At 44.3% G+C, this 24,469-nt stretch overlaps 1 protein-coding gene across 4 annotated transcripts in view; it reads right to left on the bottom strand.

Annotated features, from left to right (window-relative positions):
* Positions 1–24,469, bottom strand: part of ndst2a (N-deacetylase/N-sulfotransferase (heparan glucosaminyl) 2a) — a 538,132-nt gene that overhangs the window by 385,567 nt on the left and 128,096 nt on the right. For all 4 annotated transcript variants that reach the window (XM_063070368.1, XM_063070370.1, XM_063070375.1 and 1 more), the window contains one exon: positions 23,080–23,119. The gene's annotated coding sequence lies outside the window, so the exon portion shown is untranslated. The remainder of the gene's footprint in view (positions 1–23,079; positions 23,120–24,469) is intronic.

A 24,469-nucleotide genomic window follows, 5' to 3' on the forward strand; every position in this document is an offset into this window, starting at 1 on the left:
ATCTGCACAAGTGCCTGTGTGCAGAGGTGCAATGAGAAACCTGCTTGAGCAGTATCACAAACACACAGAATCAGCTATCATACTCATCGCCAAATTTCACTCTCAATAGTCATGTATTGACCTCATGGATGGCCATAACTGGAGATGTACTGCAGATATAAATACAATTTTTCAAATGCAGGTATAAACATAGAACTATTTAACCTACCTTAGGATCCATTTAACCCTTCTCTCCAACATAGCCCTCCATTTTTCTGTCATCAACCTGCTAAGCGTCTTTTATATGTCCCTAATGTATCTGCCTCTATCAGCATCCCTGGCACTGCTTTCCATGCACCCACCACTCTCTGTGTAAAGAACCTACCTCTGATATTTCCCTATACTTTCCTCCAAATACCTTAAAATTATGCCCAAAATGCTGGAGGAACTCAGCAGGCCAGACAGCATCTATGGGAAAGAGCTGAGCAACACTCACAACACACTGGAGGAACTCAGCAGGTCGGGCAGCATCTGTGGAAACGATCAGTCAACGTTTCGGGCCAGAACCCTTCGTCAGGACTGAAGAGGGAAGGGGCAGAGGCCCTATAGATAGATACACAGAAATACTTTATTGATCCCGAGGGAAATTGGGTTTCGTTACAGCTGCACCAACCAAGAATGGAGCATAAATATAGCAACACAAAAACCACAAACAATCAAACAACAAAATGCAAACTATGCCAGATGGAAATAAGTCCAGGACCAGCCTATTGGGCAGGGTGTCTGACCCTCCACGGGAGGAGCTGCAAAGTTCGATGGCCACAGGCAGGAACAACCTCCCGTGATGCCCAGTGTTGTATCTCGGTGGAATACGGCCAGAGTCCAACAGCAAAAAGTTCAATATCCGGTCTACAAACATGTTCCTTGATTGTAATATGACCTGGATTGCACCATCTGTTGTTAACCAGAACAGTAAGCCCCCAACTCCTTTATGCTTACCGCTCTCAGTGCACTTCTGGTCAGCCCAAACGGTCTGGCAGCCGTCCATGGAAAAGTTTTGAAAAGTTATAAAGAAGGTGGGGGGAGGGTGGGAAGGAGAAGGCTGGTAGGTTCCAGGTGAAAAACCAGTAAGGGGGAAGATAAAGGGGTGGGGGAGAGGAAGCAGGGAGGTGATAGGCAGGAAAGGTGAAGAAGGAATAGGGGAAATCACCATGGGTTGTAGAAGGAGGCGGAACCATGAGGGAGGTGATAGGCAGCTGGGGGAGGGGGCAGAGTGAAATAGGGATAGGGGAAGGGAGGGGGAGGGAATTACCGGAAGTTGGAGAATTCTATGTTCATACCAAGGGGCTGGAGACTACCCAGACAGTATATGAGGTGTTGCTCCTCCAACCTGAGTTTAGCCTCATCATGGCAGTAGAGGAGGCCATGTATGGACATACCCGAATGGGAATGGGAAGCAGAGTTGAAGTGGGTGGCAACCAGGAGATCCTGTCTGTTGTGGCGATGGAGCGGAGGTGCTCGACAAAGCCGTCCCCCAACCTGCGTCGGGTTTCACCGATGTAGAGGAGGCTGCACCGGGCGCACCAGATGCAATAGACGACCCCAACAGACTCACAAGTGAAGTGTTGCCTTACCTGGAAGGACTGATTGGGGCCCTGAATGGTGGCAAGAGAGGAGGTGTAGGGACAGGTGTGGCACTTACGCTTGCAGGGATAAGTGCCAGGTGGGAGATCCGTGGGGAGGGACGTGTGGACCAGGGAGTCGCGGAGGGACCGATCCCTGTGGAAAGTGGAGAGGGGTGGAGAGGGAGAGATGTGCTTAGTGGTGGTGTCCTGTTGAAGGTGGCGGAAGTTGTGGAGGATAATGTGCTGGATCCGGAGGCTGGTGGGGTGGTAGGTGAGGACAAGGGGAACTCTGTCCCTGTTTTGGTGGCGGGAGGATGGGGTGAGGGCCGAAGTGCAGAAAATGGAGGAAAGAGCTGAGACCCTTTATCAGAACTGGAAAAGAAGGTGGAGTCTGAGTAGGGAAGTGGGGGGAGCTCCCTGGCCTGCTGAGTTCCTCCAGCATTTTGTGTGTGTTGCTTGCATTTCCAACATCTGCAAATCTTCTCTTGTTTAAAATCGTGCCCTTTCATATCAGCTATTTCTGAAAAGGTGTGGGCTGTCCACTTGATCTATGCCTCTTATCAAACGCCTCTATCAAGTCACCCTTCAGTAGCCGCTGCAGAAAAAAATAAATTAACAGAATTAACTCTGCACATAAAAGCGCCGAATTACTCACAGGCAGCAGAATTTGTCTTCCACGTTTTGAACAACAGAGAGAAACTCAGGAGGGAGCAACATCCATGTCACAACCTACAGTCCACTCACACAGCAGTGGTAATCAACCCCGTGGGCGAGGCAGTGAAGACTAACGACTCGCACAGCAGAAAAATCAATGCTGCAAACCAAAATAATTAGACACAAGACATGGGGTGAGCTCCTGCATCAGTTCTCAAACAGCACAACTCTAAGCCATTAATGCAATTAATCCAGATTCCAAAGGGATGCCGAATGAGCTTAGAGTGGAGATATACATGTTATCAAAAGTCTGCTGTAGTTACCAAGAGACATTCCTCACCAACTGTGTCCCCCTCTACACTGGTGAGACCCCATGTAGATTGGGGAACTGCTTTGTCCCTTTGCTCCATCTGCAACAAGCAAGATTTCCTGGTGGCCAACCATTTTAATTCCATTTTCTATTAATACCGTTTTTACCATTATAACTATACATGCTCTGTGTGACTGCTGGTACAAAGTTTTGCACTGGACCCGGAGGCTGAGTTCATGTATAGCTGAATGACACTTAAACTTGAACCTGATCAACTGAATTTGACAAACTAGAGAAAATCTGCAGATGCTAGAAATCCGGAGCAACTCTCACAAAATGCTGGAGGAACTCAGGCTAGGCAGCATCTATGGAAAAGAGTAAAAACAGTTGCTGTTTCCGGCAGAGACCCTTCATCAGGACTCCGAAACATCGACTGTTTACTCTTTTCACTAGAGGCTGCCTGGCCTGCTGAGTTTCGCCAGCATTCTGTGTGCGTCAAATGGCCAAGCAACCTATTAACCCGCAGATCACTGGAATGTGGGAGGAAAGCAAAGCAGCAGGAATTGAACCCAGGTCGCTAGCGCTGTAAAGCTTTACGCTAACCATTACGCTGCTGTGCCATCCCAATCATCGTCATGGTCATAGTCATACTTTATTGATCTCGAGGGAAATTGGGTTTCTTTACAGCTGCACCGACCAAGAATAGAGTATAAATATAGCAATATAAAACCACAAAAAATAAATAATAATATGTAAATTGTGCCAGGAAATAAGTCCAGGACCAGCCTATTGGCTCAGGGTGTCTGACCCTCCAAGAGAGGAGTTGTAAAGTTTGATGGCCACAGGCAGGAATGACTTCCTATGACGCTCTGTGTTGCATCTCGGTGGAATGTGTCTCTGGCTGAATGTACTCCTGTGCCCAACCAGTACATTATGTAGTGGATGGGAGACATTGTCCAAGATAGCATGCAACTTGGACAGCATCCTCTTTTCAGACACCATCATCAGAGAGTCCAGTTCCATCCCCACAACATCACTGGCCTTACGAATGAGTTTGTTGATTCTGTTGGTGTCTGCTACCCTCAGCCTGCTGCCCCAGCACACAACAGCAAACATGATCGCACTGGCCACCACAGACTCGTAGAACATCCTCAGCATCATCCGGCAGATGTTAAAGGACCTCAGTCTCCTCAGGAAATAGAGACGGCTCTGACCCTTCTTGTAGACAGCCTCAGTGTTCTTTGACCAGTCCAGTTTATTGTCAATTCGTATCCCCAGGTATTTGTAATCCTCCACCATGTCCACACTGACCCCCTGGATGGAAACAGGGGTCACCGGTGCCTTATCCTTCCTCAGGTCTACCACCAGCTCCTTAGTCTTTTTCACATTAAGCTGCAGATAATTCTGCTCACACCATGCTTCACTTCTACATGCAAATGAACTTTAATTTCTTGGACAATGCGGCAAATCAAAAACAAGGAAAATAATAGATACGTTAAGAAGAATTTCATTAGCTTTCAACACCTGCTTTGTATCAACTTGTTTGATTGGTCAGTCATGAGGGCACATGACATAATTTCTGAGAATATGGTCCAGCCAGAGCTGGTAAGCTCTGAACATGAACACGAGATTCCGCAGATCACAAACACAGGAAAGTCTGCACCTGCTGGAATCCAGACCAACACATACAAAATGCTGGAGGAACTCAGAAGGTCAGGCATGTCTACGGAAATGAATAAACAGACAACAGTTTGGGCTATGACAGTTCTTCAGGACTGGGAGTAAAGGGGGCAGAAGCCAAAATAAGAAGGTAGGGGGAGGGGAAGAAGTTCAAGGAGCCAGATGATAGGCAAGACCAGGTGAGGGAGAAGTTAGGTGGGTAGGTGGGAAGGACAAATAGTTTTGCTCAAAACATTCAAGGTCAACTTCCATCACCTGACCACATTGTTAAAGGTCAAGAACAGGATCACCAACCATAAGTTTCTTCCCCACCAACAGCCCCACAGAGGGTGACAAATGGAATGAGGACCCGAGACCAGTCTACAGCCTCAAGGACACATCCCACTCAGGTACAGGAGCATAACACCACACCTCAAAATTGTTCTCACTGTTCAAAAGCAAATCCTTTTGGGATTGTCCACAAGGAATAATCACAAAATTCCAAAGCAACAACAGATGGCTCTGATACTTAAAAATTCTAAACACCCTGCAAAGTGTCTGTAGGTAACACGGTCCCTTACTGGAAAGATCAGCAATTCATCTGCTTCATTTATAACTGTCACATCAATGTGGTGACCACCAGAAACTCTCACCTTCTTGCTTAGCTGGAGCTCAGACTGCGCTTTTGATCAACAGATCAGAGGGGGGAATCTTACTTTGATTTAATTAACATCGAGCAGGTGAAAGAATAGCTTCTTCTGTGGAGCAGAATTTGCATGCAACACCATCGTGCAAAACAATGATATCTCTGAGTTAACCCTGTGGTTGTGGTGTCAGTACTCCAGTGGGTATTGTGGAGACATGATAGCTGGGGAGACACGCATGGGGTCAGACCAGTAACCAAACTAAACTTGCTATAGTTATAGAATGGTACAGACCCCTCTCTCCTGCACAGCCCTTAACCCTCCATTTCTATTTCATTAATGTGCCTATTTAAGAGTCTCTAAAATGTCCCTAATGTACCAGTGTCTACCAGTACCAGTGGCAACACATTCCAGGCATCTAACGCTCTGTGTAAAAACCATTCCGGAAACCTTCCTCCACTCATCTTAAAAGGGTGTCTTACAATATTAGCCATTGCCACCTTGGGAAAAGGACAATGGTTATCCACTCAATCTCTGCGTTTCATCATCCTGTCCACCTCTGTCAAGTTACCTTTCAACCTCCTTCACTCCAAAGAGAAGAGCCTCAGCTCACTCAATCTGTCCTCATAAGACATGCTTTCCAATCCAGACAGCATCCTGGTAAATCTCTACACCCTCACTAAAGTTTCCACATCCTTCCTAAAATGAGGTGACCAGAACCTATTCCAAATGTGCACCACCCCACCTTCGTCTCTGATCTTAAATCTACGTCCTCTTGTATTTTAATGTCCCTTCCCTGGGAACAAGACTATTGCACCTCCTTCGTGCCTTCCCTAAATGCATCATCTCACCATTGTTGGTTAAAATTCCATTTACCACCGTACTGTCAAACTCTCCATCTGACGGATAATCACTGAGCACTACAGCACAGGGACAGCCCATTTGGCCCGTCTAGTCCATGCTGAACTGAATCTGCTTCATCCCATCGACACATACCTGGACCACAGCCCTCTGTACTGCTCCCATCCAAGCACTCACCCAAATTTCTCTTACACGCTGATAAAGGGTCTCTGCCCTAAACGTTGACCCTGTACTCTTTTCCATAGATGCTGCCTGGCCTGCTGAGTTCCTCCAGTATTTTGAGTGTGTTCCTTGGCCAATCCCCTCTCACCTCTCTCCATAACAAGAGATTTTTCCCCACTGAACTGCCACACACTAGATGTTTTTTGTTTGTCGCACCATTCTCTGTAAACTCCAGAGCCTGTTGTCTCTGAAAATCCTAGGAGATGAGCAGTTTCGGATATACTCAAACCACCCTGTCTGGCACCAACTATCATTCCATGGTCAAAGTTACTTAGATCACATTTCTTCCCATTGTGACGTTTGGTCTGAACAATAACTGAACCTTTTGACCATGTCTGCATGCTTTTGTGTATTGAGCTGCTGCCACATGATTGGCTGATTAGATATTTGCATTAACGAGCAGGGGTACAGGTGTACCTAATAAAGTGGCCACTGAGTGAGTGTAGCTTAAGTAAAACAAACTACAACATGTGTTCATTAGATTTTGTTTACCAGTTGGTGTATTTTTAGCATTTGTCCTGAATTGGAAATTAATGCAATTACTTCTTTCTTTAAAATCTCTAGCCTGTAATATCAACAGCACTTCAAATTGCCTTTCTTGAATCTACAAAGCATTAAGTGATGAAGCAATGAACCAGTCAAAGGTGTGACAGTGGGCTGCAGGATGCTCAGCATGGGATCTGCATTTATCTGAGAAAAATCAGGAGCAATTCTTGTAAGGAAATCGACTTAAAGGGGAAGAGAGCAGGTGGCTGGGAGGAGGGATTAGTTGGTCAGAAACAGAAAGATTAATTTTATTTGTCACGTGTACTTTAAAACAAACAGCACATTTTGTGTCTGAGGATGTGCTGGGGGCAGCCCGCAAGTCTTGCCATGCTTCCATTATATAGCGTGCTCACAGCTCAGTACCCTTTACTAATCCGCACATCGTTGGAACGTGCGAGGAAGCCAGAGCACCCAAAGGAACCACATGCGGTCACGGGGAGGCAAAGGATAGAACAATGACCTGTCTGACAGTTTCACTGACCCCAACTCCCGTGCTGTCTGTGTGGAGTCTGCAGGGTTGCAGGGTGTCCTTGTGATGTGGCCAACGGTGAGGTTCAAAGCCATAACGAGGAATATAGTGAGGTTAAGAATCTGTCTCATTATACAAGGAGACTATTCAATATTCTGTGATAGCAGCATAAGGCGGCTCTCCGCTTTGACGTCCCACCATCAGGCAGAAGGTAACACAGTATAAAAACAAGCACCATGAGGCTGGGTAACAGCTTCTCCCCCCAACTCTGAAACTACTGACCACCCTGCCCTTACTCAGTACAAACTATATATGACAATGTCAGTAGCATTATACTGTTGTATATTTAATTATATGTCATGTATGCTCTTTATGTCAACTTGAACATCTGCAGAATATTTTTGTTATCTGTTAGCATTATTTTCCACGTTGTATGTGAGGTACAGCACTGTGCAACAGCCTTAGGCACATATATACACCTCGGGAGCCTAAGACTTTTGCACAGGGCTGTATTTATCAATGTGGAGCGGAGAGGGAATTTGTAAATCTGACAGGAGCCAGGGAAGTTGGGAATGCTGAGGGTGAGGTGCTGTGGGACAGGTGGCAGAAAAGGAGTGCTGGGGTGAGGGGTGGTGTGGGTGCAGACACACCCAGCCCTGAGAACCCTGGCAAGGTCATGTGACTCCAAACAATTGGTTTATTGATCATTACAGAATGATCCCTTCCCCTTTTCCCAATCATGATTCCCTTCTCACTGTCCCCTTCCCACTTTCAGTCCACAAAAGAGACCCATATCAGCACCAGATTTATCATCACTCACACATGCCATGAAATTAGTGTTTTTTTGCAGCAACAATATAGTGAAATACATAAAATTACTACAGTAATGTGCAAAAGTCCTAGGGCACCCAAGCTATATATATATATATACACCTATGACTTTTGTAGAGTACTGTATGTAATGTGTTTTTCACTTTAGTCCCTGAGGAAGGTTGTTTCATCTAGCTGTATACAAGTGTACAGTTGAATGACAATAGACTTGAACTTGATGGTTTTCCTCACAATCCCCCTCGTTATGGCCTTGCACCCTCTGGGTGGTCACCTCTGAGCTGCACTCTCTGGGCCCAGCCCATGGATAACCAGTGATGGCCAATAAACGTGCTGCCCATACCCCGTGGAAATCCCCCAGCACCCAGTATGGGTTAATTCATTCCACTCCAAGATAGGATTGAACTTGTGGAACAAAGCATGGGAAATTACCTAGCCACGGATTCACTTTTATTTTAAAAAGATGTTGTTTGTGGATTCAACTTGTAATTATAGTTTTTAAATCACACTTGTGTTACAAAAATAATTACAGCAACTGAGACCCTGGGCAACATTACATGAGAACAGGCCAAGCGAAAACAGACATTTCTCCTACTTAAGTGTAATCACCGCCAACATCTCTGGGATTCCTGTAAGGAACTGTGTGGTTATTATTATTGAGTCTGTGTTTCAGTTCTGGCTGCTGGGGGAGCAGTTGTGTGGAGTGGGCGAGAGATTCTCCAAGAATCTGGATCGAGTAGTGTGCAGACATGCCAAGGAAATTCATACCAACTGGGAGAGGAATGTTCCTCTTGGAGTGACGTGGGTGCATGGTGAAGATTCATCAGGACGGGTCTTGGGGGAATCACAGGATTGGCAAAACATTGTGGGCCAAAGGCCTGTTCCTGTGTTCTATTGTGGGCTGAAGGGCCTGTTCCTGTGTTCTATTGTGGGCCAATGGCCTGTTCTGTGATATACTCAGACATCCCACCTTTCCCGGAAGTTCCGGGAGTCTCCTGCATCTGAATAGTGGCTCCCTGATGCCCACAAATTACATACAATATCATGGAAATCAATTTTTCTGAGCGCGCGCGAGAGAGAGAAAGCAAGAGAGGGCGCGAGACAGTGCGCGAGCGAGAGAGTGCGAGAGAGAAAAGCAAGAGAGCGCGCGAGTGATGAGAGATGGAGAGCGAGAGTGAGAGAGAGAGAGAGCGCGCCATGGCAGAGTGTTCCAAAAAGAAAGAAAATATAAAACATACGTCACCCCAGACTACACTAAAGTGTAGCCCTGCCTAATAGGGGTCAAAATAATGACAGTGTTGCTCGCTGCACTGTTTGCAACAGTGACTTTTCTATTGCCCATGGTGGGTTAAGACTGTAAAAGATATGTTGAGGTGAGTTTAACAGGTGTCATTCATTCATTAGCATAGCTAACATTATTTAAACTAGCTGGCTAGCTGCTAAGGAGCTACTCTATTGCAGACATCCCACCACTCCCGGAAGTTCTGGAAGTCTCCCGCAAATTGATGGTGCTACCTCCCTGAAATGAGTTTTTGCAGGGTGGGATGTCTGGAATTAGGAAAGTAAGGGGGAATGGGAGATGGGGTAAGGGATGAAGAGAGAGGAGTGGGGACAGACTGGTGGGAGAGGGAGAGGGATAGGGATAGAGGGGAGGGAGCAGTGAGCATGTGGGGGAAGGCAGTAGGGAGTGATGAGAGACAGTTTGATGGAGGGGGGTTTTCCCTTTGGGTTTCTCTCTCTGATGAACACCCAAGGCTTGTAGGTAGTGACAACACTCAATTTGTTCTTGTGCCACTGTAGATTAAATATCAGGTCCCATATATCTAGAAGGACCTCGACCCAAAACACGTCATCCCAGAAGAGGGGAAATGAGCTAGCTGAAGGACGATGGTCTGATATCCATCCCTGCCCAAAGGAATATTCTACAATAGGCCTTGATTTGTCATTTATTGTAAAGCCTTCACTCAGTGTGGATGACATGCTCGTGATGTCATGGTCAAGCCTGCAGAGACTGTAATGAAGAATAAGATCAACCCACAAGTCAGCAGTTGTTCAAAGTGTGGTGAATCTCTGTCAAAAAGAAGTATGTTTTAACATCTGTAAACTTAAAAACTTACAGACATCCCTGGCTATTTATGCATTTCAAATTAAACGTCTAACTGTGCTCCAGATAATTCAATTTAACAGTGACAAGAAGGAAATCCCTTCCACAGACACTGTCTAACACAACATGCCTTTCGCTTCATATCCCAAAATGTTGATGCTGATAATTTTGAACAGCTTTAGAGAGACGGGTTACAAGCATAGATGATATTACAAGGACACGAATAACAGCCATAAATGAGATGCAGATGCGAAGGGTTTGGAGATTTCCAGCCTGTACGTTCTGTTTATTTATTTATTTAGATATTCAGTATGGAGTAGATCCTTCCAGCTCTCTGAGTGCCCAGCAACCCCCAACAACCCTGGTTTACCCCTAACCCAATCTTGGGATAATTTACAATGACCAATGAATCTACCTGGTATGTCTTTGGACTGTGGGAGGAAACAGGACCCAGAAAGAAGCACAAACATTCCACGGGGAGGATGTACAGAGACTCCTTGTAGAGGACGTAAAAACCCAGGGTTACAGAACCAGCCAGGGGCCGTGGTCGGGTGGTCGGTGACTTGGGCCGGCTCCCCCACCGGACCTAGTCTGGTGAGGAGGGTGTGAGGACTCCCAGCAGGACTGAAAAAAACAAGACCTGACATAGGGCGGACTAGCTCCTTGTGAGCCAACGGCCATCTTCCGTGGAAGAGATTAAAGCCTCACCACGTATCTATGCACCTAGTTAGAAGCGACATGATGAACTTGGGCGCTGCACCGTGTGCCTGGACCTGCCCAAGGCCTCCGCCTGAGGAAGGGCCGAGCTCGAAGAAGCGGACACGGCCTCGGGCTCGAGTTCGGCAGAGGCAACGGCGGGTGGTGCCAAGGCGGCCAGCGAGAACAAACTGGAGGAGAGGCTGTACTCAGTGCTGTCGCAAGATCAAAGAAGATGGAGGTGCATAGCCGCCAGACCCGGATTCGGGACGGCACCCACTGACCGACTGACTGACAGAAGCAGCAACAGAAGCTGCAAGGACTTCATTTCTGGGAGAGAGGATCTTTGCCTGGAAGACCAGTGCAGTCGTGTGGTGAAAGCAGAAGCTACAGAACTGAGCAGCCTTCGGCTCAGGATGGGGGACTCCAGCAAGCTGCTGTCCGCAGTCTATGCCCTGGGAGGGACGACAGGCTTAAGAAGAAGAAGAATCATCTGGTTCAATTAATTAATTCAATTCCTGCTATGCAACAAACCTGTCTGTGACAGCACTGTCTCAGCAACAGTGGTTGAGGGTTGCAAAGCACGAGGCTGCCATCAAAGCAAAATCAAATGCTCTAAACTTGTTTGAACTTAAGCCAACTAGTCCTTTCAACAACCACCAAATAGAAATTGTAACCACTGTTTGAACATAAATGCACATCCTAGTCCACACAAAGGGCCACATTAACTCTTCACCTTCATTACTAACAATCACTACCTTACCCGGAACCCAATGTTAGATCCTGAATCCAAAAGTTCTTCTGAACTCAAGAATGAGGCATAAACCTTGTTGCATACAGTCGTTTTATTAAGTGTACATCATTATCATCATTATGTGCCTTGTCGTGTGATGTAGACAACCAGTATCTCATGACCATGATTGTTCCTGGCAAATTTTTCTATAGTAGTGGTTTGCCATTGCCTTCTTCGGGGCAGTGTCTTTACAAGATGGGTGACTCCAGCCATTATCAATACTCTTCAGAGATTGTCTGGCTGGAGTCAGTGGTCGCATAACCAGGACTTGTGATGTGCACCGGCTGCTCGTACGACCATCCACCACCTGCTCCCGTGGCTTCTTGTGACCCTGATCGAGGGGCTAAGCAGGTACAACACATTGCCCAAAAGTGATCTTCAGGCTAGTAGAGGCAAGGAGCGCCTCACATCTCCATTCGTGGAGATGTATCTCCATCCCACTGCTCTTAAGAGAAGAAACAAACAAGAAAGAGGAGCTGAGAGAACAAGGAAAGACAAGTGAAAAATGTAGTCATGGTCATCTCCTACTCAGATTAGGGACAACACAAATTCCAGTGATAACAATTAACCTATCAATAGACAGATTCAAATAGCGTGACACTTGCTACTAAAACTAAGAATAATAAAGAAACACTTCAACCGTAATTACTGGAAAATTCACTGAACCGTTACATGATCATATAAAAATACAAGTAAGCCTAGGAAGGATAAACTACAAGAAAAAATAACAATTCAGCACATAACCCAACACAATGAACAGCAGAAACAAGCCATAGAGAATACTCAAGAACCTATGTGCTATAGTGACACATCTCCGGTAAAATGGTAAGATCGTGCACTGGACGGCATCTCTGGAAACATCTCAGGACTGTGATCAAACAAAACCAACTCTATGACCAAGAGTTGGTGAAAAAATATAGAACACAACAGCACAATTCAGACCCTTGCCCCCACGATGTTGTGGCGACCTTTAAACCAACTCTAAGAACAACCTAACCCTTCCCCCTTACAAAACCCTCCATTTTCCTATCATCCATGTGCCGATCTAAGACCTCTAAGCAGAATATGCTCCACTTACTATCACCCACTGCCTTCTGTAGGGAAGCACAGCCAGGTCTCCCTGGATCCCATGTCTCCTGACTTTCTGAGTGGGCCAACTGTGTGAAACCTTATCGAACACCAACAAAGCACATCCAGAACACACACTCCCAAACTGTTCGATTTTGGAATATGGGAGGAAACCAGAACATCTGGAGGAAACCCATGCAGTCAAAGGGGAGAACGTACAGAGTCCTTACAGGCCGTTGAACCCCAATCTTACTGCTAGCGTTACAAACTGTTGCAGTAACCCGCTACACAACCGTACTGCCCTGACTCATTCACGTATTACTGTGGTTAAGTTTAACTTTAAATTTATTTATTGCCAGAGTATAAATGCAATGAGAGTAAGTATTTTAACAGAGCATCACAGAACGTTACCAACATAAGCTAACGTAAAGTTAAATTAACGTCAATTAAACATAACTTGCACATGTGCAAAAATAAACAACGGAACAAAATATTGACTATTTAGCAATGTTGGATACATTAACAAAATGTAAGACTTTATATAAAAAAGCTCAAGGAGAAAAGGAAGAAGTCAAAGTTTAATGAACATAGCTATTTAAATAATCATTCAGAGCTGTATAGCCAGCACACAACCACATCACCAGGTTTAGGATTGAACTTTGATTTCTCTAACTTCTGGTAATTTCTTCCCCATCCCCCATCTCTCTTCTTCCATTTCCCATTCTGCTTAGCCTCTTTTCTTCTCAACTTCCTCTGGTGTCCCCTTCTCCTCCCCTTTCTCCATAGTCCACTCATCAATTTCCGTCTTCTTCAGTGCTTTACCTCTTCCACCTATCACCTCCCAGCTCCTTACTTCATTCCACCCCTCACTGACCTACGTTCCCCCTCACCTCATCTCACCTTCAGCTTGTTCTCCTTCCCCTTCCTCTGCCCTCTTGTTCAGGCTTCTGCTCCCTTCCTTTGCAGCCCTACTGAAGGGTCTCAGCCCAAAACGTTGACTGGTTATTCCTCTCCATAGATGTTGCCTGACCTGCTGAGCTCCTCCAGCATTTTCTGTGGGTTGCTCTGGATTTCCAGCATCTGGAGAATCTCCAAAGTTTACCAAGTTGAGAACCAGTTATTGCTGTTCAAATATCAGGCTTCTGAAGATAAGAACATGAGAAATAGGAGCAGGAGTAGGTCATCTGGCCTATCGAGCCTGCTCCGCCACTCAATAAGATCATGGCTGATCTGACCATGGACTCATCTCCACCTACCTGCCCTTTCCCCATAACCCTTAATCCCCCTACTATGCAAAAATCTATCCAGCCTTGTCTTAAATATATTTACTGGAGTAGCCTCCACTGCTTCATTGGTCAGAGAATTCCACACATTCACAACCCTCTGTGAACAGCAGTTCCTCCTCATCTCCATCCTAAATCTACTTCCCCAAATCTAGAAGCTATGTCCCCCCCACCCCCCCAGAATAGATGACTTCACTCACTTCAACACTGAACACAACCTATGGACTCAGTCTCAAGGACTCTACAACTCCCATTCTCACTTTATTTGTTTACTTTTTTAGTTTTCTATTTGCACAGTTTGTTTTCTTTTGCACAAAGGTTGTTTGTCAGTCTTTGTGTGTAGTTTTTCATTGATATTATTGTATTTCTTTGCTCGACAGTGAATGCTGACAAGGAAATGAATCTCAATATTTGAATTGAACTGAATGATCTTTATTGTCATTATACATAGGTACAATGAAACTCTCCTTGGCTTCCTCTCAGGCAATTAAATAAAACGGTAGATAAAAACAAGACAGTAATAGAAAAACAGTATTAAATAGATAAGTAGCAGAAAATAAGTTGCAGCAGCACGATGGTGACATATACATACTTTGATAATAAATTTACTTTGACCTTGAACGTTAATTAAACTCCTCAGTGCTTTGAAATGCTCTCGACACTTGCTCTACACTGAGTAGGAGTCTCTGATGACAATTTTAACAACAGTCTGACCATCTTCCGCTGCACCGGATCAGAGCCTGCAGCTCAGAACATTGCGAGTCTGTTACAAGACCTTTCGTTATTTAGTACCTGTTAAATATTTCCTTGTATTTGCAGATACTAGCCTGGAATAACTTTTTTAAGCACAATGCAAGTCTGTTTTTGCGTGAGCATTATGCTGACGAATACACTTGCCAAGAGGAAGTCCTTATTGACAGGAGTAGCACTTGGGCAGCACAACAAAAAGGCACGAGATTAGGAAAACTGTAAGTGAATAGGGTGCATTTATCTTTGCAGCCAGCAGCAGCACTCCTGACTGGCTCAGGAGTATTCGAACCAATTCTGTCCGTGGATTAAATTCGATTTTAAGGATTAGCTCTATTTGTCACATGTAGGTCGAAACATTCAGTAAAGTGCATCATTCTGCATCAATAACTGACAGAGTCCGAGGGTGTGTTTAGGGGCAGCCCACAAACACCGCCATGCTTCCCCCGCCAACATCACATGCCCACGATTTCCTAACTAACCTGTACGTCTTTGGATTGTGGGAGGAGACGGGAGGACCTGAAGGAAACCCACGTGGTCACGGGGAGAACATACAAACTGCTTACAGGCAGTGGCGGAACTGACCCGGGATCACGTGCGCTGGAAAGCGTTACGCTCACTGTAACGCTACCGTGCCACTTCCCCAGAAGATAAAAATTACAAAATCCATTTCTATTAAAGTTCAAAGTGATTGAATTGTCAAAGTACATATATATTACCATATACTACCTTGAGATTCACTTTGCTGTGAGCATTCACAGAACAAAGAAATACAATAGAATCAATGAAAAACTACACACAAAGACCGACAAACAACCAATGTGCAAAAGAAGGCAAACTGCACAAATTAAAAAATAAATAAGTAAATAAATAAGTACTGAGAGCATGAGCAGTAGTGTCCTTGAAAGTGAGTCCATAGGTTTTGGAGCCAGTTCTGAATTAGGGTGAGTGCTATTCACGCCACCTTGCAGGATGTCCTGAAGAACTTTGAGCCAAGGAGAGATGGGCACTGGGAGAAGACTCTAACCAATTCAACAGCAAGCGCCCATAAACAGCGAGGTAACAATCACCAGCAATGCTGAGTGAGGGATTCAAGATCCAGATTGAAACAACCTTGTTTACATTAACACCAACACAGGCCGAGGGTGTGCTGGGGGCCACCCACAAGTGTCACCACACATTCCAGCACCACCACAGCATACCCACGATGCTCAGCAGAACAACACGGAACACGTTAAAAAAAAAACCTCAAGACCAATCGCCTTTTCCCGACTCCAGTGGACTCGGATTCAGAAGACCGATTTGACCAAGACATTTGAGGTAAAACTAGCACTTCCCTTTGAAATATATTATGGGATTTTGTTTTCTGTTCACCTGACAGGGTAGGCAGGTCCGGACATTTCACCCCTGAAGGTGGCTCCTCCCGTACTGCACTGGAGTGTCAGCCGACGTTCCTGAGGTGGCTCATGAACTCACACCTTTCACAATACAGTCACTGGGTGACCTGAAACTTCCCATCAATACAAGTTGTCCTATATTCAATAAGAATGAAAGAACAAAAAAATTCAGAGGCCAGACTGGGAATTGAACCCACAACCTGCAGAGGTGCAAAAGCTATTAAATGAATCACAGCTGTGGCTGAAGGGTCCCTGTGGCGAGTGAGGGGTCAGAGGTTCAAGGGTGCCTGGGAATTGGGGTGAGCGGTCAGGGGTTTGAATGGTCTCTGGGGTACAGCAAAAGGCCAGTAGTTTTATTTCTGGAGGAGCTAAAGCTCAAGTTTAGAATGAAACGTACAAATTTCTTACAGGGCTCCACGGGGTGGAGGGTTCCACTGGCTCGGGCGTCTCAAAACAGGAATCGTCACTCTCACAAAACAGGAAGTTGGCCATTCAGGATGGCCAAGAAGAAATCTCTTCACCCCGAGGGTCGAAATTTTCTGCCCAAGGTGGACACTGAGCCTCAAAACAAAGAAGAACAGATGCTTCAAAATTAGAAGAATAAAGAGATAAGGAATTAGTGAGCGAAAAAAATAGGACTGAGGTAAAGGATTAGCCATGGTGTTATTGAATGGTAGAGTAGGCAAGAGGTGCCAACTTGGTTATATTTTATCATTTTTATTAGTACAATTTGTCTTCTTTTGTTCATTGGTTGTTGGTCAGTTTTTATTTATGTGTAAAATTTCATAAGTTCTATTGTTCTTTTTTATTTTCCTGTAAATGCCTGCATGAAAATGAACCTCAGGGTAGTATATGGTGATATATACCGTACTTTGACAATATAATCAATTTGACTTTGTAAAGCTGGTTGTAAATTTAATTGGGACTTGGTTTGATAGGGATTCTGCTTGAGTTCATCCACAAAAATTGGAGGAAGGAGGGGTGAACGAATGGAGAGGTTTATCAAAGGAGATTGGGCGCAATACCAAAGGTGAGCTGCATTGGCTGAAGGGGTGTCTCTCAGGTGAGATATTAAACCAAGGCTCTATATCCCCTGACGTCTGGATGCAAAGGATCCCACAGCAGTAATATCTCGCATTCAATCAATTATTCCATAAGACCAGAAGATATAGGAGCAGAATTAGGCCATTTGGCCCATTGAGTCTGCTCTGTCATTTAATCATGGCTGATCCATTGTTTTCCCCCTCCTTAGCCCATTCCCCTTTGAGGGTCGGCACAACAATGTGGGCCGAACGGCCTGTACCGTGCTGTACTATTCTATGTTCTATGTTCTCCCCATAATCTTTGATGCTGTGGCCATACAAGAGCCTATCAATCTCTGCCGTATATATACCCAGCGACCTGGCCTCCATAGCTGCCTGTGGTAACAAATTCCACAAAGATGGACAAACAACCAATATGCAAAAGACAACAAATTGTACAAATACAGAAAAAACAAATGACAGTAATAAATAATACAGAGAGCGTAAGTTGTAGACTCCATGAAAGTGAGCCCATATGTTGTGGAATTTAACTTATTTAATCAGCTACAGTTGGCCCTCCTTATCCGCGGATTCTGCATGTACGGATTCAACCAACCACGGATCGGGAAAACCCGGAAGTTCTCTCTCCAGCACTTGTTGTTTGAGCATGTACAGACTATTTTTTCTTGTCATTATTCCCTAAACAATACAGTATAACAACTATTTACATGGCATTTACATTGTATTAGGTATTATAAGTAATCTAGAGATGATTTAAAAGTACAGGCAGTCCCCAGGTTATGAACGAGTTCCGTTCCTGAGTCCACCTTTAAGTCGGATTTGAAGTCGGAACACGTACATCTGGTATTATTTAATGTCAGTTAGTCAAACGTTTGTCTTAGTATATAGTATATATTTTACCTTTCTATGCATATAAAACACTTAAGAAACATATGTATTTCAATAATTAAACCACTGCGTTGCTTAGTATTAATTGTAGCTTTTATCGGGGCAAGGCCTTTCACATGCCCCATTAAAATTGTTCCGATCGTTGACCGACTGTAGCCTAACGCTTTTCCAATGACCGATAGCGTTTCACCTCTTTCCAATCGCTTTATTATTTCCACTTTATTTTCAATCGTGATCGTGATTACTTTCGTGAACAGAAACACTGCGGATTCAGAGCTCTGCCACCGGGTCCTAATGTCCACCGCGCTGAGACAAGTTAAACAAGGTCCGGGGTTCTGCTGGGTCCTCAAGACCACTGCACTGATCAGGTTAAATAAGGAACTTGAGCATCCGTGTTTTTTGGTACCCGCGGGGGGTCCCGGAACCAATCCCCCGCGGATAAGGAGGGTCGACTGTTTTTAATTAGTGTTATTTAATCAGTTGTGCAGCTTATTGCACAAGCTAAACCCCAGGACTAGTGCAGGAATGGTAAGTTTTAAGCAGCAACAAGAGATTCTGCCAATGCTGGACATTTTGAGCAACACCCACACAGGTCACCATATACTACCCTGAGATTTATTTTCTTGCAGGCATTCACAGTCTTCTTCTTCTTCATGTGCCCTTGCACGTTACATGCTTGGGCGATCGTGGCTCTCCACATCGAACGATCCCTCGCAACATCAAAGATATCTCGCACACTTAGATCTGTTAGTTCTTTCACAGTGGCCATATATTTTCTTCTTTGCCTTCCCTCTTCCGCGTTTCCCAGACATACAACCTTGTAATGTAAGGCATTCTATTTCTCCCTTTCTGATGACATGGCCCAGGAATTTAAGTTTCCTGTCATTTAATGTTCTCATTAAAGATCTTTTTGTCTGGGCACGTTGGAGTACTGACTCATTAGTTACCCTATCTCTATATGATATTTTCAGCATTCTTCTAAGAAACCACATTTCTGTTGCTCCTAAGTTTCTTTGGAGTTCTGGTGTTATAGTCCATGTTTCGGAAGCATACAGCAAGATTGACCAGATGTGACATTTTAGTAGCCCAAGCCTTGTTGTCATAGAAATGTGTCTGTTGGTAAAAATGGGTTTCATTTTTTGGAAGTTGGTTTTGGCAATGGCAATTCTTCTTTTTGCCATCTTGTGATATAAAGCTACCAAGGTAATTGAAGCTGGTCTTTTGTTCAATCTCTTGGTTACCAATGTACAATTGGCAGTTGGGAGTATCCTGCTGTTTTGATATTACCATACATTTCGTTTTTTTACAGTTGATGGTTAGCCCAGAATCTGCACTTGTTTGTACTACTTTGTCCAGGAGGATTTGTAGGTCTTCTGCAGCACTTGCTATTAGGGTGGTATCGTCTGCATATCTTATATTGTTGATGTTAACACCTCCAATTTTTATCCCATCTCGGTCTTCTACTTCTCTGAGAGTCATTTCACTATAGATATAAAATAATTCCGGTGAGGCAACGCATCCCTGTCTAACTCCTCTTTGAATTTTAGTCCAACTACTTATATTATCATCAATTTTTACCGCCGGCGTTTGATTCCAATATCAATTTTGAAGCAGTTGTTGGTCCCTTCCGTCAATGTTTAGTTTAGTGAGAATTTGAAATAATTTTTCATGTAGCACTTTGTCGAATGCTTTAGTGAAATCAATAAAACATAAAAAGACATCGTTTTGATATTCAATTGCCCTTTCTGAAAGCATTCGTAGTATGAAAATTGTGTTCCTAGTTCCTCTATCCTCAATAAACCCATATTGTAGTTTAAAAGTTTCTGGCCATAACTTGTTTTTAATTCGACTCAGAACAATTCTCAACAAAATCTTTATTATGTGACTCATTAGACTGATTGTTCTATAATTTTCACAGTCAATAGTTCCAGGAATTTTTTGGCAGAGTTATAAATACTGATTTCAAGAGATGGTCACAGTAGAACAACAAAATACAACAGAATCAATGTAAAACTACACACAAAGATTGATTAGCAAACAATCTGTGGAGGAAGAGAAGCTGCAAATGCAAAATAAAAATAATAGTAATAAATAACAGAGAACATGAGATGCGATGTCCTTGAAAATGAGTCCATAGGTTGTGGAATCAGTTCAGAGTTGGGGTGAGTAAAATTATGCATGCTGGTTCGGAAGCCTGATAGCTGAAGGATAATTACTGTTCCTGAACCTGGGATGTGGGACCCTCTTCCCGATGGCAGCAGTGAGGAAAGACCACGGCCTCGATGGTACTTAACTTGGACAAGTTAACGTTATGGGTTGATGCATGATTGGTAAAGGATAGGTTGTTCAGAGCCAGCACAGACAGAGTGGGCCGAAAGCCCTGTTGCTTTGTAAATCTCTGTAAATGTCATTATAGAAACTTTAATCGTGGTATTTGTAATGTATCCTGCAGACTACATTAGGAACAAAAATATCTCGCTAAGCGTGAATTAAATAGTTTTGTCCATGCAGTTCCCATGTATGCAAGGCTGTAACCTTAAGTGAAGCAATACTGTGGGGGTTGGGGGGGGGTTTCAAAGTTCAAAGTAATTATTTTTGCCAAGGCACTGCCTATTAATCATTTATAAAAAACTACACTTGTCCAACACACCGGAATCAGAAAACAGGTTTATTTTCACTGATTGAGGTGAAATGTGTTGCTTTGCTGCAGCAGTGCAATGTAATTCATAAATATGACGAAAAGTCACAATAATAAAGCCAGAAAAATTATGTAACTAAAACAGTGAGGTGGTAATCACGGGTTCGTGGACTGTTCAGAAATCAGTGGCGGAGCTCAGAGTTCATCCAGCAATAGGTTATGTGCTCAGCCGTGTGCTTATTGCAAAGCTAAAATCCAGGACTGGTTCAGTCTTTACAAAGGAGTGGAAAGTTACAAGTAGTAACACTAACGCAAGAGATTCTGCAGATGCTGGAAACCAGAGCAACACACACAAGATCCTGGTGGAACTCAGCAGGTCAATGGAAATGAATAAACAGTTGATATTTCAGTCAAAGATCATTCTGAGCAGTCCTAATGAAGGGTCTCAGGCTGAAACATTGACTGCTTATTCTCCTCCACAGAACTTGACTGACCTGCTAAATTCCTCTGTGTTACTCTGGATTTCCAGCATCGGCAGATTCCCTTGAGTTTATACTTTGTTCAGAGTTGTATCGGGGAAGAGATTATCAGTGACCAGAGGAAGTGGTTCCAGTTTGTGTTATGGGTTGCAAATATCCCACTGATTCCAGGAAACTTCAGACCCACCACTGCTTGAGGTGATCAGACATTCAGGATGGTACTGAGAACCTCACGGCCGTGCATCAGGAGAACACAGAAACACCACATATCAGGAGAACGGGGTATATCACTCCATAAGTACCCATTCACCCCACCAACTACTGCCTGCCCCGTTGGCAGAAGAATCCATAATCCTCTACTTTCTGAGGAGGTTGAAGACAGCCAGACTTCGGACATCCAATGATAGTCGCATCATTCTGCAGATGCACAGAAGACAGCATCCTAACAATCTGCATCACTGCTTGGTATGGAAACTGCACTTCAGCCCTCAGTAAGGCTCTACAATGGGTAAAAAATACCACCCAACGCATCACAAGAAAGGTGCTGGAAAAAGGCCAGTAACATCATGAATGATCCCACCCACCCTGCCCATTGACTATTTGTCCCACTCCCTTCAGGGAGGAGGCTATGTGGCATCCAGGCCAGGACCACCAGACTCAAAAAAAGATACTTTCCCCAAGCAGTAAGGCTGATCAACACTTCCACGCACTAACTCCACCACTAATTTATTACTTCCTGTCAGTCACTTTATGTACATCAATATATGTATATAAGCCATCTTATGTTTTATATTTATTGTTCCTTAATTTTATTATTGTATTCTTTACCTTCTGTATTTTTCATGCTGCATCTGATCTGGAGTCACAATTATTTCATTTTCCCTACACTTGTATAGAGGAAATGTGTTGCAGAAGCAAAAAACATCTTTTAAGTCATCTAGTCAACTCATCCCCAATGTGTGGGCCAGCCAGAGAAGATCATGAGGTAGGAATGCGGCAAGTACAACATATTCACAAGCAAGCTAGAAGATACACAAGGAAATGTTGCATGAAACACCCCAAGCAAGAGACATGATCCACCTGCCGCGATGAAATATTATTCGGCCACAAGATGGCGGCAAGGAGTGTAAATTATAACTATCAATGTGAGCAACACACGCAAAAGATGCTGGTGAACGCAGCAGGCCAGGCAGCATCTATAGGAAGAGGTACAGTCAACGTTTCCGGCCAAGACCCTTTGTCAGGACGGTACAGGTCCTATAGATGCTGCCTGGCCTGCTGCGTTCACCAGCATTTTTTATGTGTGTTGCTTGAATTTCCAGCACCTGCAGATTTCCTCGTGTTTGCGAACTATCAATGTGCCGTGGATTATTAAATAATGAATAGTCAATCTCGAATTATTAATACACAAACTTCAAAGTTCAAAGTACTTTATTATCAAAATATATATGCTTTATCCGACCTTGAGATTCATTTTCTTACAGGCAGCTGCGAAACAAAGAAACCCAACAGAACCTATTAAAAAAAGACCAGCAAACACCCAAATGTGCAGAATAAAAACAAAAAATGCCCAAACAATAAAAGTAAGCAGATAGCATTCAGAAGTGAAGTTCTCAAAAGTGAGCCCGCAGTCTGATAGTGTAGAGATGAGTTAACCTCGCAGAGAAGCAAGCTGAAGTTCACTGCGGAGTTGAGGAAAGCTCGTGGAGCAGTGGCTGAACCAGCCCATCCTTCACCTCTGCCTGGACACCCTGGCCTTTTCCAACCTGGCCCGGAGCTTAAAATGTTCAAAGCTCAGGCTGTTCCCTACTCTGGGCCCTGCCGCTTTGAAACGCTCTCACCACACATAACGTTCTCACAACCAATAGACTCACTTTCAAAGACTCTTTATCTCACTTTCTCCACATTTATTTATAATATTGTTTCTTCTTTTCGCATTTGCACAATTTGTTGTCTTCTGCACCCTGGCTGAATGCCCCAGTTGAGCGGTCTGTCATTAACTCTGTTATAGTTACTATTCTATGCATTTGCTGAGTATGCCTGCAGGAACAGGAATCTCACGGTTCTGTGTGCTGACATACATGTACTTTCATAATAAAATTTACTTTGAACTTTAATCCATTTAATAAAGCTGTTTAATCCTTACCAGACACTTCACAAATTCAGACCACAGCACGTTGAGAGGCCTGGAATGGAATAAAGAGTTAATGTTAGTAGAAATATATTTTAAAAAATGGAATTCAAGTCACTTCAGGTTTATTGTTGGGTGTATAGGTACAGTGAGGGATGGGTACAGTGAGGGACAGGTACCACTAGAGCGAGGGATGGGTACGGTGAGGTACAGGTATGAGGATTGGGTACGGTGAGGGACGGGTACAGCGAGGGTTGGGTACAGTGAGGGACGGGTATGAGGGTTGGGTACAGCAAGGGTTGGGTATAGTGAAGTACAGGTATGAGGGTTGAGTACAGCGTGGGTCGGGTACAGTGAGGGACGGGTACCACTACAGCGAGGGATGGGTACAGTGAGTCACCGTCACAGTGAGGGATGGGTACATTGAACTAATTGCTTGCAACAGCATCTCAGGCTCGTTGGTTCAAACAACACACAAAATATAAATTATATATTAATTATATGGGACAATGAAGAATAGAATAATTCCTCCTGTAGAAGCTCCAAGACCAAGTGAAAAGGCAAGCAGAGAGAGGACAAAGACTGTTCACATAATCTGTGCAATGAAACATAACCGGAGTATCAGATTCAGATTTATTTATCACGTGTACATTAAAAAGGCAGTGAAATGTGTTGTTTGCATTAACAACCTACACAGCCAAGGATGTGTTAGGGCAGCCCGCAAATGTTGCCACACATACTGGCACCAACATACTAAAGCCTGCCCACAATGCTTAGCAGAACAACCGAAACGACAACAAAACAAGCTCTTTCCCATAATGACTTCAAGTTCCCTGACCCTTTCATCTCATTTTCTCCATGGATGCCCAGTACTTATACACATCTATCCCCCATCAGGGAGGTCTTAAAGCTCTCTGCTTCTTTCTAGATAACAGACCCAACCTGTTCCACTCCAGCACCCCTCTCTTCTGTCTGGCAGAACTGGTCCTCACTCACAATAATTTCTCCTTCAGCTCCTCCCACTTCCTTCAAACAAAAGGTGCAGCCATGGGCACTCGCATGGGTCCCAGCTACGCCTGCCTTTTTATTGGCTATGTGGAACAGTCTATGTTCCAAGCCAACACTGGTATCACTCCCCAACACTTCCTACGCTACATCGATGACTCCACTGGTGCTGCCTCCTGCACCCGTGCAGACTTCATCGATTTCATCCACTTTGCCTCCAACTTCCACCCTGCCCTCAAATTTACCTGGTCCACTTCCGACACCTCCCTCCCCTTTCTTGATCTCTCGGTCTCTACCTCTGGAAACAGTTTATCTACTGCTGTCTATTATAAACCCACTGATTCTCAGAGCTACCTGGAATATACCTCTTCTCACTCTGTTACTCATAGGAACACCATCC

The sequence above is a fragment of the Mobula hypostoma genome, chromosome 18 (genome assembly GCF_963921235.1).
Source record: "Mobula hypostoma chromosome 18, sMobHyp1.1, whole genome shotgun sequence".
Classification (NCBI taxonomy): domain Eukaryota; kingdom Metazoa; phylum Chordata; class Chondrichthyes; order Myliobatiformes; family Myliobatidae; genus Mobula; species Mobula hypostoma.